Below are 18,236 nucleotides of genomic sequence, written 5' to 3'. Positions count from 1 at the left end.
GTTTTTGGGGATAAATCTTCTATTGGTAATATTATTACTATACAAGGGGGTACGCATTCTCTATACATCCTCAAGGATAATGGTTAAGGTGGATAATGAGAAAGCTTATGGTACTTGAGAATAGGAAGCTGTTTTTGTTACTCTCACATATTGTTTTGATTCATAAATGGAAGGAAAGTAACAGAAGGGAATAAAAGGCCAATGTTTTAATAGTTATTTGGATAGATAAGTTTTAGTGATGGAAAAAAAAAGGGAGTTATTAGATAAAGTTTATGTGATCAAGGAGGGGGAAGAAAATAAAAAAAAAAAATTATATTATTATAATCTTCAAATAAAAATATTACTTATTAGTCATTTTTATTAACTGCATGTACTATTAATATTTCAAAAAATAGATCAATGTCTGTTTATCACCTTTGATATTTTCCCTTCCCATTAAACGTGTGTATATATATATATATATATAAAAGAAAAGATGTTTTCATACTATACTACTGGTTAAATAAAGAGAATTCATCTCCTCTGGTTCTGGAATCAGGAAATATTTTATTTCTAATTTATTAAAACCTGACATGTGCCTCCCAACAGAAAAAATATAATAATATTATAGCTTTGTTTAAATTGGTTTTTGGAAAACCCCAAAGTATTTTTTTTATAAGTTAAGCACTTTGAGTTCCAAAAATGTTGTTTGTATTGGATTTTTTGAAAAACAGAAACTGTAAAACAAAAATTGAAAAACAGTTTTTTTTTCAAAAACTAGTCATGACCAGCTTATGAAAAAAAAACTATTTTTTAGCTTATTTTTACAGCTTCTGTTTTTACATAAAAGTTAATCCAAACAAAAAATATAAAATTTGCTTAACTTACTCGAGAGAAGCATTTTTTTTACTAAATTAAAATAAAACACTTTATTTTCTAATAAATAAAACAAAACCTACATGATAAACTGGAATCAGTGTATTTTTTTATTACCGGAGATGAACTGAAACAAAGACACCACTTCAGTTGCGAACCATCAACATTCTCCGGGCGACGACAACCCTTCTCTTTCCGTCTCGGCGCAAACCCCACCACATGAATGGATCCATCCCTTCATCGACCTCTCTTCCGGCTGCGACTACTACCCCACTCCATCCTCTCCATCATCCTTGAGTCCCCTCCACACTCACTCTCTTCCAAACTCTCCTCATTCTGTCACTCCCATCTCATCCGCCTTTCCTCTTCCTTCGTTTCCTCTGCCCTCCTCTTCTTCCGTTGGGCCTCTCTCCAACCCCATTTTGTCCCTTCTCCAACTCCTCTGGGTTCTCCCTCCGCCGTATGAAGGAGTCCGGCCTCCATCCCACTCTTCTCACCTACAATTGCACGCCCTTGTCAACTCCGACTTCTTGGCCTCCGCCGAGCGTGTCTTCGATTCCATGCCGGACGCCGGCATCCCTCAGGATGTTGTCTCTTACAACACGTTGTTGTTCAAAGTATATTGCCGAGCGGAGAGGACGAAGATGGCGGCAGAGTTGCTCGATGGGATGCGAGCCGCGGGTGTGGCAGACTCACAGTTTGATGAGGCTGAGTCAGCACGCTTCAACCAATCCCACGCTTTCTCTTAAAAAAAATGCACGCTTCTGCTGACGTATACGCGTTTAAAATCAGGAACGATGATTTTATAGGCTCTCGAGATTCCACTGTAGCCAATAAAAACGCCAGCGCGTGACCTGGAGTCAAACTTGGTTCTGAGCTGCGGGTCAACTAGCATGTATGCCAAACACCCGAAGACTCTGAAATGATCCACACTTGGCTTCTCTCCGGTCAAGGCCTTCATCGGCGTTCGGAGCTTCACTGCTGAGGTGGGTGATCGGTTGAGAATGTAGACGGCGGTGGTGACAGCTTCGGCCCAGTATTCCGGTGGTACTGACATTTGTCTTAACAGGGTGCGCGCCATCTCTGTTACAGTTCGATTCTTCCGCTCGGCTACTCCGTTCTGCTGAGGAGTCCAGGGAACAGAGAGCTGATGAAGAATGCCGGTATCTCTGCAATAAGCTTCAAATTCTGAGGATGTGAACTCTCCCCCTTGGTCAGTGCGCAGTACCTTCACTGGGAAGAGCCAATTGCTTCTCCACTAACACTTTGAACTGTTTGAATTTTTCAAAAGCTTCTAGCTTTCTTTGTATGAAAAACACCCAACTGTGTCTTGAGTAATCATCAGTCAGTAAGAAGAAATAAACATTACCTCCTATGGATGGAGTCTTGATCGGTCTGACAAGATCAACGTGAATTAGCTCCAATGGAGCCGCTGCTCGCTTTGCCAAACCTTTAGGAAACTTTGTCTGAGTTTGCTTTCCTTGAGAGCAAGCTTCGCAGGGTTGAACATTGCTAATGTTTGGTAACCCCGACACCAGTTGTTGCTCTGTTAATTGCTTTAGCTTCTTCACATTTATATGTCCATATCTTCTGTGCCATAGGTCAAAGACCTTTACATCTTGTGCTAGATAAGCAGATCCAACATTGTCTGCTTCCAAGGGGAAAAGATTGTGAGACGTCATGCATACCTGTGCTATTCGAGCTTTGGATTCGGCATCCTTGATGTTGCACACTCCTCCGGTGAACTCAACATCATACCCAGAATCCATCATCTGTCCAACGCTCAATAGATTATGAGCGAGGTTGGGCACGAATTGCACATCATTCAGGGTAGTAATTCTCCCTTTGTTTGAACATAGACTCACACTCCCAATTCCTTCAACTTTGAGAGTTTTCCCGTCTCCTACTATGATTGATCGACTTGGAACTGTTTCAAGACTTTAAAACAGGTTCGCATCTCCGGTCATGTGGTTAGAACAACCACTGTCAATGAGCCAGACTCCCCCTGTTTTTTCTATTTCTTCAGTAATGGCCATAAACGCAACTTCTGTTTCCTCTTTTTCTTTTTCTTTCTCTTTTTCTTCTTTCATGACGTTGGCTTCTCTGTTTCTGTACCAACACTGGGCTTTTACATGCCCGAATTTTTTGCACACAAAGCATTGAACCCCTTTGTATGTCTTGCTACCTTCTCCTGAGCGACTTGTCTCTGTGCAACCAGCATCAAGGCTTCTGTCGCGCCCTCTTCCTCTCCCTTTGTTGTACTGACGGCCACGTCCTCTTTCTCCGACCTGAGTATTTGCTCTTCCAATGTGAAGAGTTTTTTCTCCATCTTGTTGTTGTTCTCCTTCAATGTTTAATATGGACTCATAGTTCTTCAGCAGACCACTGAGTTCTTCCACTGTGAGAGTGCTAAGATCCTTCACGAATATGATTGAGTGAACCACATGAGAAAATCTTGATGTAAGGCCTCTCAGTAGCTTGGACACAACTGCCTTCTGTGGAAGTTTTTCTTTCATGGCTCTGATTTGGTACACAATGTCCAGCACCCTGCTGATGAAGTCTTGGACTGATTCTTCATGCTTCATCCTAGAAGCATCAAATTCTCGATGAAGAGAGTGGATTTGGACAGTTTGATTGGTTGCGTTACCTTAGAATTCAGTTTTGATAATTTCCTAGGCTTGTTTTGCTGTTTTGGCTTCTGAGATTCTTACAAGAATTCTGGTGTCTAGAGCCTGTTGAATGAGGTATAAGGCTTTTGCATCCTTTTTTACACACTCATTCAGTCTAGCTCCATAGTCTTCCTCACTGAATCCCTTCTCCACTAGCGTCCACAAGTCTTTGGACCTAAACATCGTCTTCATCATCAAGCTCCAAAGGTTATAATTCTCTCCTTTGAAGAATGGGACATTGGCCTCCCTTGCAGATGATGAACTGGACATTTTAACCTCTTTGATACCACTGTTAGGATCGAGTGGGAGTAGTTGTGAATGTGAGCTCACTCAAAATCACTCAAAACTTACTGTCAATTAATATTTTAATGTAAGAACAAAAGAGAGGAAGAAATGAGAGGAAGAGTAGACAAGTAATTGCTCTGAATTTTCCTTGCATTCATCTTCATTAGTTCATTCAGGCATTTAAACAAACAAGTCATATGCTTGCCAATGAAGCAACATAGTTCATACAACCAGAACAACTTAAACACATAATACAAACATACAATAAAAACATATTCTAAAGTAATACAAACACTAAGATAAACTTGGGATGTAGTGAATCCCAATGAGCCTTCTACTGCAGCACAGATCAAACTGGTCTCTTGAACAGGAACCTGGGGAGTAGATAGCAATAGCTCCAGCAGTCTATCTTATCAACCATCCTTAACACGATCATGGATGCGTTCGCCAAGGTTGGGAATGAGAGAAGCAATGGTGGTCTTTGATAGGATGAAGGAGGACGGGCTTGAGCCTGATGAGGTCGCCTATGGTGTTGTTGTGAATTGTTTTTGCAAGAATAGGAGGTTGCAGGAGGCCATGGACTGCTTTGAGCTTTGCAAAAAGAAAAGGCTTGACTATGAATGTTGTGTTTTATTCTAGTTTGATTGATGGATTTGGGAAGGTTGCCATGGTAAGGGACGCACAGAAGGTATTTGATGAAATGACTGAGAGAGGTATTGTGCCTGATTCTCATTGCTACAATGCGCTCGCTTATAGATGCTTATGGGAAGGCGGGAATGGTTGACGAAGCTTGGGATTTGTTTAAGAGAATGGAGAAGGAAGGATGTGATCATTGATCAGACAGTGTATACATATACTATTCTAATTGATGGGTTGTTCAGAAAGCGTAAGAATGAAGAGGCATTGAAGGTGTGGAACATGATGATTGATAGAGGCATCACTCCATCTCTGGCGGCGTCTTTTATAGCCCTTTCAACAGGGCTTTGTCTTTCAGGGAAGTTCCCCGGGCTTGTAGAGTATTGGATGAGTTGGATGAGCTAGCTCCGATGGGAGTGATACCTGAGACAGCGCATGAGGATATGCTTAATATGCTTTGTTAAGGCAGGTAGGATTGAGCATGCTTGCAAGTTGGCTGATGGCATTGTTGATAAAAGGCAGGGAAGTTCCGGGGAAGGTTCGGACAGTGATGATTAATGCATTGAGGAAAGCGGGAAATGCCGACCTGGCTATAAAACTATTTCATAGTAAGATAGGAATAGGGTATGACAGGTTTGGCAGCTTCAAAAAGCGAGTTAAATTCCAATCTCTGTTGCGAATCTAGCAGCGGAAAATGCAAACTATTGAATCTTATCTCAATTATGAATGTCAGTGAGTATTGGTACATTCAAATAACTCACTGGGGAGGTGATGGTTCATGGTTCTGACATTGAACAAAAAACATATCTGAAAAGAATGCGAAATAAATCAAGGTTTGTTTTTGAGATAACCGAAAAATGGTGACAGTGTAGCAACCAATGTTTCAACATGAACAACTTGCCCGACATGGAGGACATAAATATTTACTTATTTTCTGAATAATTATCAGCTTCATCGAAAATGTAAAGTATGGAAATGGAGGCTAATTTCGAATATCTGATGCCGATGGTTGGAACAATGTTACCCAAACATGCAGAGCCAATGTATGTGAAAGAAAAAGTAGTGGCTAGCATTTTTCTACAAAACAAAACTGAAATGTTCCTTCCAGGGTCCTGAACAAAGGAAGGTGCTGATGCACAACATAATAAGTTCAAACAACTTGGAGACTTTGTGAATAATTGTCAGTTGCATTGGCTGCTCTTCATCTTCAAAAACTAAATTCTAACCTCTGTTGATTGCTGGTTGCCCAAAATGCAAATTTGGAACCTGAACTCATATTGTTGGTGGCCACTGATTGGCACTATGAAATAACTGGATGGCATTGGCTATTGTTCAGAGAGATTCAAAGATTGGAGAAATAGACGTTCAATATTAAGTCTTTGGAGCTCTGAATCCCTTGATGGATGTGCAGACAATGAGTTATCAGTTTCCATGCTGTATTATTGTTCCATTACATCATGTGCAATCACAGTATCATTTCTACCTCCAATGAATAGGGATGGCAACGGGTAGTGTATGCCAAAACCTTTATCCATACCCGTAACCTCTACCCCATATCTATACTCTTACCCGTATCTTTCAGGGTAAAAAAAAAAATCATACCCTTACCCTTACCCGCAGGGTACCTGTTTACCTATTGTTCAAATTATCAAATTAAATTTAAATATAAATTTAAATAATAATAATAATAATAATAATAATAATAATAAAAATAAATTAATTATACATTACATTACAATCTTTAAACACATGTCCATATATTTAAAATTACAAGTGATATATATATATATATATATCTTAAATTATATAATCATATAAAAATGATGTCTATTTAGGACTCAATGTTAACCCTATTTTATGTTTAACTATCTTGGTTTTTGTTTTAAATTTTTTCATATATCTACTATTTATATTTTATATAACTTCAAATGTTATAAATGTCTAATAAGATTTTGAATATAAAAAACATTATAAGTAATTCTCATAAGTATCTTATTTTTTTAGGGATGTTCTTATAATTTATAGAATAAATTATTATAACATTAATTTTTTTATATTTGTTTTATAATGTTTATCTTTATGATTCTTAATATATATTGAAAAATTCAATTTTAATAATATTATACTTTTATCAAATATAAATATAAAAATTCAATAAAATTAAAATAATACATTAAGAGAAAATTTGAAGTATTATTTTCAAATTAATCACTATGAAAATAAATTTTAGGACTCAATGTTAACCCTATTTTTATGTTTAACTATCTTGGTTTTTTTGTTTTTAAATTTTTCATATATCTACTATTTATATTTTATATAACTTCAAATGTTATAAATGTCTAATAAGATTTTGAATATAAAAAACATTATAAGTAATTCTCATAAGTATCTTATTTTTTTAGGATGTTCTTATAATTTATAGAATAAATTATTATAACATTAATTTTTATATTTGTTTTATAATGTTTATCTTTATGATTCTTAATATATATTGAAAATTCAATTTTAATAATATTATACTTTATCAAATATAAATATAAAAATTCAATAAAATTAAAATAATACATTAAGAGAAAATTTGAAGTATTATTTTCAAATTAATCACTATGAAAATAAATTTTGGGTAAATTGTAGGTAAATATTTAGTTTAATAAAAAATTATATATATATATATATATATATATATATGAGAGTAAGGGTACGGGTACGGGTTTTACCCGTACTCTCTTTAACGGGTTAGGGTAAGGGTACGGGGAGGGTAGGCCATACCCTTATCCGACCCGTACCTACTCAAAAAATAACGGGTAATACCCTTACCCTTACCTGTACCCGTACCGGTCGGGTAGGGTACAAATTGTCATCTCTACCAATGAAGTGTTAATTTGTGATATCAAATGATGTGGAGCATGCAACTCGCCTCATTTTTTGTAGACATTACTGTATAAACACTAAGGCAGGCAACCATAGCTCCAAGATTAGCTAGCTGTGGAATAACTTTCAGAGGCAGTTTGGTTCACGGTAATTTAGGAAGATTACCTCGTGTTACGTGGTAATATGAAAAAATAACCACGTTTGGCATTCCACCGGTGTTAATCTGGATGATAATATCACATTACCAACTTATAAATATTACCAAGAAAGTTGGTACTTCTATTACTACTAAATTTAGTGTCTATATTAAATTACTATGGTAATCTTATAACTTTTTATATTTTAGCAAATTGATTACCATGACAACCAAACACGACAATGAACTATTCCCGATAATAAGAGTTCCCAACCAAACATAGTTATATCAAATTACCGCGATATTTCTAATCATATAACATTCCCACTCATATTACATTATTACCATGGTGTTCTTGTTACATGGTAATATTTTATTACCACGAACTAAACGGCCCCTCAAAATTATTTAACATTTTTTTTAAATTATACATTTATTTGATGTTATTTTTGTAATTTGTTAATTTTAAAGCAACCAACGTATGGTATTTTAATTGCGTGTACCATTTAATAAAATTAAATATTATATATTTAAATTCAACTTGACCATTAAAATATATTATAAATCATTAAATCATATACCTATTGATTTTTAAAAATAATAAAAATAGAATTATATTTAAAATCTTAAATCTATCAACATAATGTTAATTTCCCTTTTTATTATAAATTATTAAATTATATACCTATTGATTTTTAAAAATAATAAAAATAGAATTATATTTAAAATCTTAAATTTATCAACATAGTGTTAATTTTCCCTTTTTATTTAGATATAATGAATAAAATCACCTTAATTTTTTAAGCATTAATAAAAAAAATTAATTTAATGTTCATTAGAAAACTTTTAGAGGTATATACATATGTTTTTTGTCAATTTTTTAAAGAGGATACATGTGCAAATAAATAATACTGATATATATATATATATAGAGAGATGATTGAACAAAACAGTAATGTAATGAAAAATAAGATATACACTATTTTCATCTGAACAGTCCATTTAAATTTAGTATAGTAACTTAATAAATCTTAATCATTCAACCCTATTTCAATTAATACTTGTTGTGCTTTCTAATTCTTATTATGCTTAATTGCAAACGTTCCACGAACGTATGTAATATTTAAAACATTTTTCATAGCATGCAAGGAATTAAATGAATTTTTAAAATATGCCCCCCAAAAAAACCTTTTTTTAGTTTTTATTTAACTTTACCTTGATCGGCCATCCACGGGTCTGTAAATAAAATATTTATAGGGGGGTATATGAAAGAAACCCACTCTTTATATGACATTCCATAAAACCCGAGGGCGAAGAACTCTCGGCGGCCCCGTTGAGATCTTCTCCTTCTCTTGTGTCTGCGGCTTCTCGTGGAGAAAGTTCTCATCTTTCTCTCAATCCAACATGGCCTCGTGAGTAATCCTTTCTATTCAGAGCTTTGATTTGATTATTCAATGTTTTCTGTTCAAATTTTCTGTGAATTTCGAGTTTTCATAGTTCGTATCATTTGATTTGAATCTGATGATGAGCATCTCTAATGCGTGATTGATTTATTTCATTTCATTTTTTGCCTTTTTTTTAATCCCTTTTGCGGGATCTATAATCTTTAGTATCATTGTTTTGAAGTGGCTTTGAGAATGGATTACATGAGATTGTTTCATTAATCGAGTCCAAATTTAGGGTTGAACTTTGCTTTGTTGAAGAGAGCCATCAACACTTATCATTAGTGTTTGGTAGAGTTCTTTATCATTTGACCTAATTTTCATGCATTCACTTAAAAGAAACTGAAAAGTGCTTGTTTATGCTAATGCATTTGTGGGATTGCTCCTCTGAGTTGAAATGTTATGAGGAAAAGTTCATTGTAACAAAAATGAGGATATAGATATAAGTTGTTAATGAACATATTTATAAATTTAAGGTATTTTTAAGCGTTTGACCATTAAATTATGAGTAGCCATCAATATTAACTGCATGTTTTTGCATATGTGGGCATCCATCAATATTATGAACAGACACGGGATCAATTTCCATAAAAAAGTTATCTTTTTGGCCCTTCAAAAATATATCTATGTGCTTGTTTGTGCTAATGCTTTTTGTAGGATTGCTCTTCTAAGTTGAAATGTTATGAGGAAATGGTCATTGAAACAAAATGAGGATATAGATATAAGTTGTTGATGAACATATTTATAATTTTAAGGTATTTTTTTAAGCTGCTTTGACCGCTAAATTAGGTATTCACAAATGTTCTCTCGACAAAAACCCTAATTGGTACGCATTAGATATTTTTTTATGGTTATTTTTTTCATGCATATTCCCAGAAGTGAAATTAATTCGGAGCTTGTTACGGAGCTTGAGTTTGGCCTAGTTGCTTGAAATCTTGTATCAGTCTTTTCTTGAGTCTGCGATGCTTGTGAATAGTGTGATTTTGTATATTGATATTGAGTTCTCTTTAATCATGTTGTTTGTTGTGTAATTTTCATAATTTAAAATTTTGAGTGAGTCTGTCATTGAATATAATGTTCTCCACAACTAAATTGTGCATTTAAATAAGTTATATGATAGAGACACTCTCTCTCTCGACATACTTATGTTCTCATCCTACTCTGTGTGAGCTGAGGTTCGAATCTATCTTTTCAGCATGACACAAACACCCAAGATTGTTGGCTCCAAATAAAAAAAAAGAATCTAAAATGCTTTTAAAAAATCATTAATAATAAAGAAATTCAACTTCACCGCATTGCTAGCTTTTGTAGGTGGGCTTAAATGTTGCAAATGAAAATTTTCAAGGAGTTTTAATTAATTTTCTTTCATTAAAAAATTTGCATCAACTTTGTCCTAGTTCATCTTAAAGGAAATACGCATCCAAAAGAGATGTTGGCCAGTGACGAGTGAACAAAATCTTCTCAGGGATAGTGTTTCTCGGCGAACCTTATCGAGAAAGCTTGGTTCACCCTTTGACGCAATGGAAAAACCTTATTGCCTTGACAAACCTCAACCCTAACTCCCCATCAACGTCTTTTTTTCTTCACGGCTATGGAGGCCGGCAGCACAGCGGATCATTCGAAACCAGTGGTCGAAGCTACTCTTCGCCAAGGACCACTGGCTCTCCGCCATCTCTGAAGGTCGAGCACATGCGACATTCCTTGTGAATGCCTATCTATCCCGCAGGCAATTAAGTTAATCCTTTTTTATTCTTATGTTTGTATTAATTTTAGCATTTAAGGTATTTGGATTGGGTGATGAATTTAGGTACTTGCCTCACATGGATATGGGGGTTCTGAAGGGGATGAGTGGAATCCAAGAGAATGCCTGTGAGAAATTGACTCGAAAGCAGGTAATCCTCATCAAAGTTCTCATCTTTTGTAGAATTTTCTCCTCACTGTTACTTTTTATTTATTATTATTTGTTTGTTAGTTAGCATAGTGTTGTTAAATGAAGTGAATTGTACCTAGATTATGATAATTCATCTGTAATTACTCTAAGACCGAAATATGTGTCAATGGTAATTACATAATCTTGATCAACGATCTCAACAAAAATAAAATAAAATAAATAATGTGGCAATCAAAATTCAGCTAAGTCAAAGCCATCAGGGTCTCCTCCCCATGTTCATCTTCATCCTGCATGACCAATTCCTTATCTTCCTCCTCATCCTTATCATCATTAAAATCATCTTCAACTAATTCTACTTCTACAACTTTACTTTTTCCTTTACTTTTTCCTTTTCTATCCACATTCAAATTTCTTGGGCTAGTTAAAATAAAAGAGAGGTTTAGCTTATTTGTTTACATTGTGAATTCTGAATGAGGGGAAAAAGGGAAGTGTATGTTGGCGTGGTTCCTTTCTTTTGAAAGAAGAAAGTCTTGATGGTTTTAGGGTTTTTTTAAGGTGACTTGAGTTATGGGCTTGGGATTTTAAATTATAAATTAGTTGAGTTTTTAATTTTTTAAAATTTTGGCAGCCCGACACAAAATCAACCTAAGTTTAATGAATTTTTTGAATCGGTGTGAATGATGAATTGGACGCATTGAATCAGGGACGGAACCAAGACTTGATGGTAGAGGGTGAAAGCCTCAAAAGGCAAAAACAGTAAAAAAATAATCTAACAAAATAATTATTTTTAAATGAAGAATAATGTGTTAATATAACCAAAAATTTGAATACACATATTAAAAATATAAAGTATAATTTAAAATTTTGTTATTACCGATAGAAAATATATGAGATTTTCAATAATTCAACTAATAAGAATACATCTCAAGTTTGTATAAATATGGTAAAATTGATCATCCTCACTACAAACAACCAAACTATTGTTTATAAAAAAACTTTTGTTGTTTCACTCTAATATATATGGTACATTATAACATACATGTATATATATTAGGCCTCATGATCAATTCAAACTTTTTTTAAATTACTAAAATTTGTATATAAGATTTATTTTATTAAAATTTTGAAATAATAGTAATTTTTAAATTTAAAAAAATAAAATGTGAAAATGCAAAAATTTGTATATAAGATTTATTTTATTAAAATTTTGAAATAATAGTAATTTTTAAATTTAAAAATAAAATGTGAAAAAAATGCAAAATTTGTATATAAGATTTATTTTATTAAAATTTTGAAATAATAGTAATTTTTAAATTAAAAAATCAAATGTGAAAAAATGCACCAAGTGGGATTTGAACTTGGGTGGATCAAAAAATCCCAAACCTTATGGATAAACCCACTAACCACTCAAGCACACCCATACTCCACACTTTCATGTGTTAAAATATTGTATTTTACATGAAATTAAGTATAGAAAAATCGAAAACCACCAAATCTATCTTATATTATTTAAAAAGTATTTTCTACGGCACGGGGGGCTTCACCGCTAGCTCCCTGGTTCCATCCGCATTGAATTGTCCATGAATCAGATGATTCACACTGATGCCAAAGGTGACCCGTTCACCCCCTATACCTATTGTTTGTGGTGGGGTGGGGCGGTGAATCGAACTGAATTAGCTGATTCTAACAACCATGTTTGAACATCTACTTTATGAATAATTGCTAAGAATCGAGCTTTGTGGCCAAGTGTTCATAGTTTTTTGAATTTGTCTACCTATTCAACTTGGCAATATTATTATTATTTTGAATTTTTGATATCATGGACATGAGTATTTTTCTTATTATGATTATTTGTTTTTGCTTTTTTACGGTTTGCTGCATAATTTTCGCTTTTTTTCTGTTATGTGGTTATGTGTTGTTTTCAGGAGCTTTATTGTGAGAAGTTGTTGTCATCTTATAAGGATATGGTAAGTATGTATTATCTAATAGTGGTGTTTCATACTGTATGCTTGTTTTTCACTTCTGTATGTAAATTTAATTTTGTAAGTTATCCTTTTTTCCTTAAGTTTTTACAAAAATGATTCACACATGTGAAGTAACTGTTATGTAGAATTTGCACTTCCTGATGACCCAAAGTGGTTTTTTGGTTAATAATCCTAACAATTTAAAAGTTAACATAACTAGTTTTTTTCTTCTTCTAACATAATCATCGTTATTATTATTATTATTATTATTATTATTATTTTTATTTTATTTTATATATGTTGCTGTTGTTTCATCAACCAGGAAATTTAATGACATTGTCTTGTTGATGTTTATATTGACATGGGCTTATGTTCATATATTGACAATTTTTATTCTAAAATTTAAGAATGTTGGAAGGTATGTTTATTTTAATGGATAGCTTGTTTTTGCAATTTCCTAGAAGTCTTCTGCATGCGTCTCTTAGAATGTTATGAATATCTAACCGGTTAGATTTCATGTTTCTTATATAATGCGCGTGAATTGCAGGTTGGAGTGGTTTCTGACTTGGTCAAAGTGTCTAAATCTATGCGATGCTTCATCAAAGGATCAGCTTGCAATAACCTAATACAATTTTCTGATGTTTCGGGAGATATAAGTGACCCTGGAGATGGAGAGGGGATACCAGTTTTTGCACACTTTTCAATCTTAGAATTTGGTGAGGACCTAATATTATACCTAATTGAAAGCTAAAACACTCAGTAAGAGTTTCTATGCATAGGTGGTATGTGTTAAAGACTAGCTCAACTTTTCTATCTAAGTTCTCTTGAGCGACCAACTATATATTTATGAGTTTGATTTACAGTAAGTGTTTTTTAACAAGCATATATATGTTTGTGAAAACACAAAATAAATCTTTATCATGACATTGAATACATTATATTATTCAATGTTGCTGATTCAACTGACCAATAATCAGAATTTGTTATGTTCTTTATTTTGATAATAAAGATCCTGCATCTGAAAAACTCTTTCCTGAAACTGTTGTTATCTATGACTATATTCAGAAAATCTGGCGCAAGAGATTGTTGAGATGTATGCATCAGAGCTGAGTTTGAAGGTACCACAATCACTTTATTGATTTTAAAACTGATAATGATGTATGTTACCCATTAAAAACAAGGAGTTCGGCTTTTTTTTTCATCTTTTCCTCTAAACTGCGCAATATGAAAATATATTCCATGTTCATACCGCATGCTGGCCTGAGATTCTCTTTAGCTACCGTTCTCAACTTGATTAACAATGTGGTATCTTGTTCTCTTTTTACTATCTTTTACAGCGGCTGATTGTGGTTGAACTGCTGTCTCTTAACGAGCAAGAAGCCATTGGAGAACAAATCAATGATCCTAGCTGGCAAACTGAGTTGTATCTCGGAGAATTTGACAATTTGCAAATGATCGGTTTACTTTCTGGAGAGGACTTTCTGCCTCTTCTGCCAAGACTAAAAAATTGGAAATCCAATGATTACTTTTGTTGAGAGACCTTGCCATAAAAAAACTAGTGAGGTCCTACAGGTAAGTTGATTAATGCATCTGATATCCTTTGTTTTTTTAAAGATTTTACGACAGGACTTTATAACTTTTTTTGTTTTTCAATTTTGGTTCATTGTTACAATGTGCTTTTTGATTGTCACGCTTTTTAACAAATTATATACCTTTGTCTCATCCATAACAATGTGAATGCTAACAATTTGAATAATTTTTTTAATCAATTATTAGTTTTTCATCATGTACAAAGTTGGATACTATGTTTTGCAACTCAGAATATCTTTTTATATGCATTTGGCCATCATTACTTTCTTTTTGATTATTTATTATTTCCTTTTTGTGCTATTAACCATCTATGTTTTTGCTTTTTTTATTTTTAGTCTGTGGTTTTGTATTTCTAGATTTGCTATATTTGTTGTGTTCTGGCTGATTATTTAATTGATGTAGTTATGCATTTACCTTCCTGTTGCTTTTTCTAACTACCTATTGTCCATAACCAACCAGATTGGGCTTGAACCTTTGCTATTGTTATATTATTATATTGTTACATGCACTTTTGATTGTCATGTTTTCAAAATTGATATGTTGTTTCGTCATAACCATGTAAATGCTAACAACCAAAATAATTTCTAATCAATTATTATTGTTCATCATGTACAACTGTGGATCATATGTTTATGCATTTGGCCATCATTACTTTCTTTTTAATCATTTATTATTTCTTTATGTGACCATCTTTGTTTTGCTTGATGTTTGTTATTCTGCAATTTGTATTTCAGGATTTGCTATATTTGTTGTGTTGGCTGACTTGTCTATATATTCTTGGTCTTTATTCATGCATTTATCATTTCGTTTCTTTTCCAACTATCTGGTGTCTATGAGCATGCTGAGTGCACTTGAATCTTTGCTATTGTTTTAAGTTTCTTCCCTTAGAAGGTAGGGAGAATTCAATATAGATTGTGGAAGGAATGTTTTTAACATTTGAGTTGCTTTTGTTGTATGACATACTAAATATGATACACACTATTTATGATCTGGTTACATCTGCAAATAAACTCGTGATTCTAATAGGATTACTTCATTCAACTCCTTAAAGTCTAACAGATGATGATAAGTTGCTCATCTTTATGTCAAATGTTAGATGTGGAAAAAGTATTGTACATTAATTTTTTGTTTTGTGCATCTTAAACTTGATGAAATCTATCTGAGACATTAATTCAGAGCTTCGAAGTTACTCGTCTATCTCTTAAGAAGAGGTGTTCTCACTCACAATTGCTCTGACTTCCATTGCAGGTTTACTTAACCATATGGCTTGCTGAAGTCAATATTAATATTAACAGGTAAGATAACTAAATTATCTTTTTCTTTCTGTGGATGTCTTACAACTGAAAATTTAGTAAACATCCATTTGTACGTAGAGAAAGATAATATCAAAACTAAGATGGGATTCACTGATTTTGAGTACATTGGCCTTGTAAAACTCCTAAGAGATGAAGCACTTGGCTTTATGTTATGCCATTCTATTGAGCTTTGTGTGCTTCTTTTGGTCTTCACTTAATTCTTGTATTCCTCCAAAAAGCTAGCACATAAATTGTATTCCTTTTTTTCACCATGCAGGGTGGATGAAATATTTTCAATCATTGAGGACGAGATACAAATAAAGCTTTCTTAGTGTCCTCGATTTACATGTTGCAGGGATGCTGAACTTCAAACTTCCTTAATTTGTGGTAAGGAACATCTGCAACATAACATTTCTTTCCACATTATCATACATGTTATTCTGATAGTTGGTAGAAACTTTTCCCATAATATAACATTTCAGCATTAGATTATTTAGGTTCAATTTTCCAGCAATTTTGTTAACTTTGGTAGAAACTCAAAAATTTGCCAGGTACTACTCTATTGACTATGGTAACTTATAGGGTAAATGGGGCAGTGGAAAACTTCATTCCTTGCGATTCATACATTGAACCAACACTTTTGATCATTTTTACCAGTCACTGATCAGCATCCTACCTGGAAAACCAAAATCGTGCCTCTGGCCATTCTTGTCCACCTGTAAAACCTTGTTGACTATAACTCAGTCTTCACTTCTCTACATCAGTCAGCCTACTGACTAGGCAACCTGAGAGCAGGCAAACCAAACTCCTGCCTCAATCTACCTTGCAACTTCCACGTTGCTGTTGTTTCTGCCAACAATGGCTGCTTCTGGCCTTTTCCTCTTTGAAATGTTGTTTTCTTGCTTTAATATCTTTCTAATTTGAGTTTGTTTAGTTGGCAGTGAATGCAATGTAACACTTTTTACATGTAAATTGCTGTGAAAGTCCCACTTCTATGTAAGTGGCTGTAAAACAAGTCTCATCTGCATCCAGTTCTACAGCATTTTATCTGTAGCATTTCAACTTACAGATAAAATGGCTGTAAGTTTTAAGTGTCGTAAAAGTTTGACCTTATAATTACATTTTCTCAAACCTTCGCCACCTCCATTTACATGAATCAAACCTTTGCACAGTGAAGCTACATGCCTCCGCCACGGCGCCGCCTCCAAGGAGGGAGAGGGAGGGACTGTACGAGAGGTGACGGAGCTCGACTATAAATTTTGCGGCAGTGGTAGCCGGCCCCTTTATTGTGATCAATTGCGATCAGCGCTACTTGCCATCTTTATGTTGGTTTATTTTTTGTCGATTTTTTTGGGTATATCTTTCAATTTGGATGCCAGTTTGGACATTCATCAATATTTAGGGCGTTTTTGATTTGGAAGTGTTCCATGGTAGTGATGAATTTTAAGTGTTGTTATAGTATTTATACATATACTGTGTACTTATACATATATTTTTGTGTATACCTACTCATGTGTACACCTCTCTTGTATTTATAAGGGGTGGTTTCTCTCTAATGAACACACTTATTCTTTCATTCATACTTCCCCAATCATGGTATTAGAGCGCCTATTGATCTCGCCAGATCTTTGTCGGACTATAGTCCGGTCTGTGACATTGACGTCGACGTTTGCTTGGTCCATCTCTGTTAGAGTTCATCATCTACTGGGCCTTCCCCGTTTTCTTCCGGCGTTATCATTTTCATGCCCCTTGTTCTCCGACGGGCATTGTTCTATCTCCGACAGTGTTGATAAAATCCTCACGGGTTTTGTTTGCTCTTCGACGATCGTTGACAGCCCCATCGTGACCTCTGTGCTCGTAGCCGTGATCGTTGGCAGTCCTGCCGTGATCTCTGTGCTTGTTGTGAACTCGTCACCGGCAGTCCCGTCGCGCATTCCCGAACTTCGTCACCGACAGCCACGTCATGCCTCCCGACAACAGCCCCTGTTGCGCCCCCTGAACTCATCGACGCATCCCGCCCGTCACGACACCTCCCCGACGAGCAGCAGTGATCCATTCAACAACTTGTTGATCTTTTCACTTTAAGCACATACATCGTATTTTTGGTTTCAGTTTCTAATTGACAAACTCTCGGTTTATGACCCACCGTGAGTTTGAGGGGAAGTGTTAGAGTATTTATACATATATTATGTATATATATATATACTATTGTGTATATCTACTCATGTGTACACCTCTCTTGTATTTCTCATCATGTCACCTTTCGTGAAGATATCCCTTATTTCTCATCTTTTTCAAAAAAAAAAATTTTCTTCAGTCTTCCGGTAATGCATTCTCTTCTCTCCTCTATAGTTCTTCCGAGTGTCACTACCACTGTCAATTGGAAATACCAATTCTGTGTTTGGGCGATAGGATGCAGTGTTAATTTGGTATTTTCATTCAGCATGTATTATTTTACACAAATAATACATTTATCAAGCGACATTACATCAGATTAAGGAGCTATGAAAGGAATGAGCAATTAAAAAATCAAACATCAGTTGGCCCTTTCTTTGATGTAACACATTGAAAAAATGAAATTTTTGATTTTAAGTATTAATGT

The 18,236-nt window shown here is 34.3% G+C and overlaps 2 pseudogenes; both read left to right on the top strand.

Annotated features, from left to right (window-relative positions):
• The first annotated feature begins 79 nt into the window (after positions 1-79).
• On the top strand, positions 80-5,130 carry LOC120263240 (annotated as a pseudogene).
• A 5,323-nt stretch (positions 5,131-10,453) lies between these two features.
• On the top strand, positions 10,454-17,569 carry LOC120263239 (annotated as a pseudogene).
• Positions 17,570-18,236: the final 667 nt, after the last annotated feature.

This window comes from Dioscorea cayenensis, chromosome 6 (assembly GCF_009730915.1).
Source record: "Dioscorea cayenensis subsp. rotundata cultivar TDr96_F1 chromosome 6, TDr96_F1_v2_PseudoChromosome.rev07_lg8_w22 25.fasta, whole genome shotgun sequence".
Lineage (NCBI taxonomy): Eukaryota > Viridiplantae > Streptophyta > Magnoliopsida > Dioscoreales > Dioscoreaceae > Dioscorea > Dioscorea cayenensis.
Note: the sequence above shows the minus strand (reverse complement) of the source record. Positions and strands in the feature narration are given on the sequence as shown.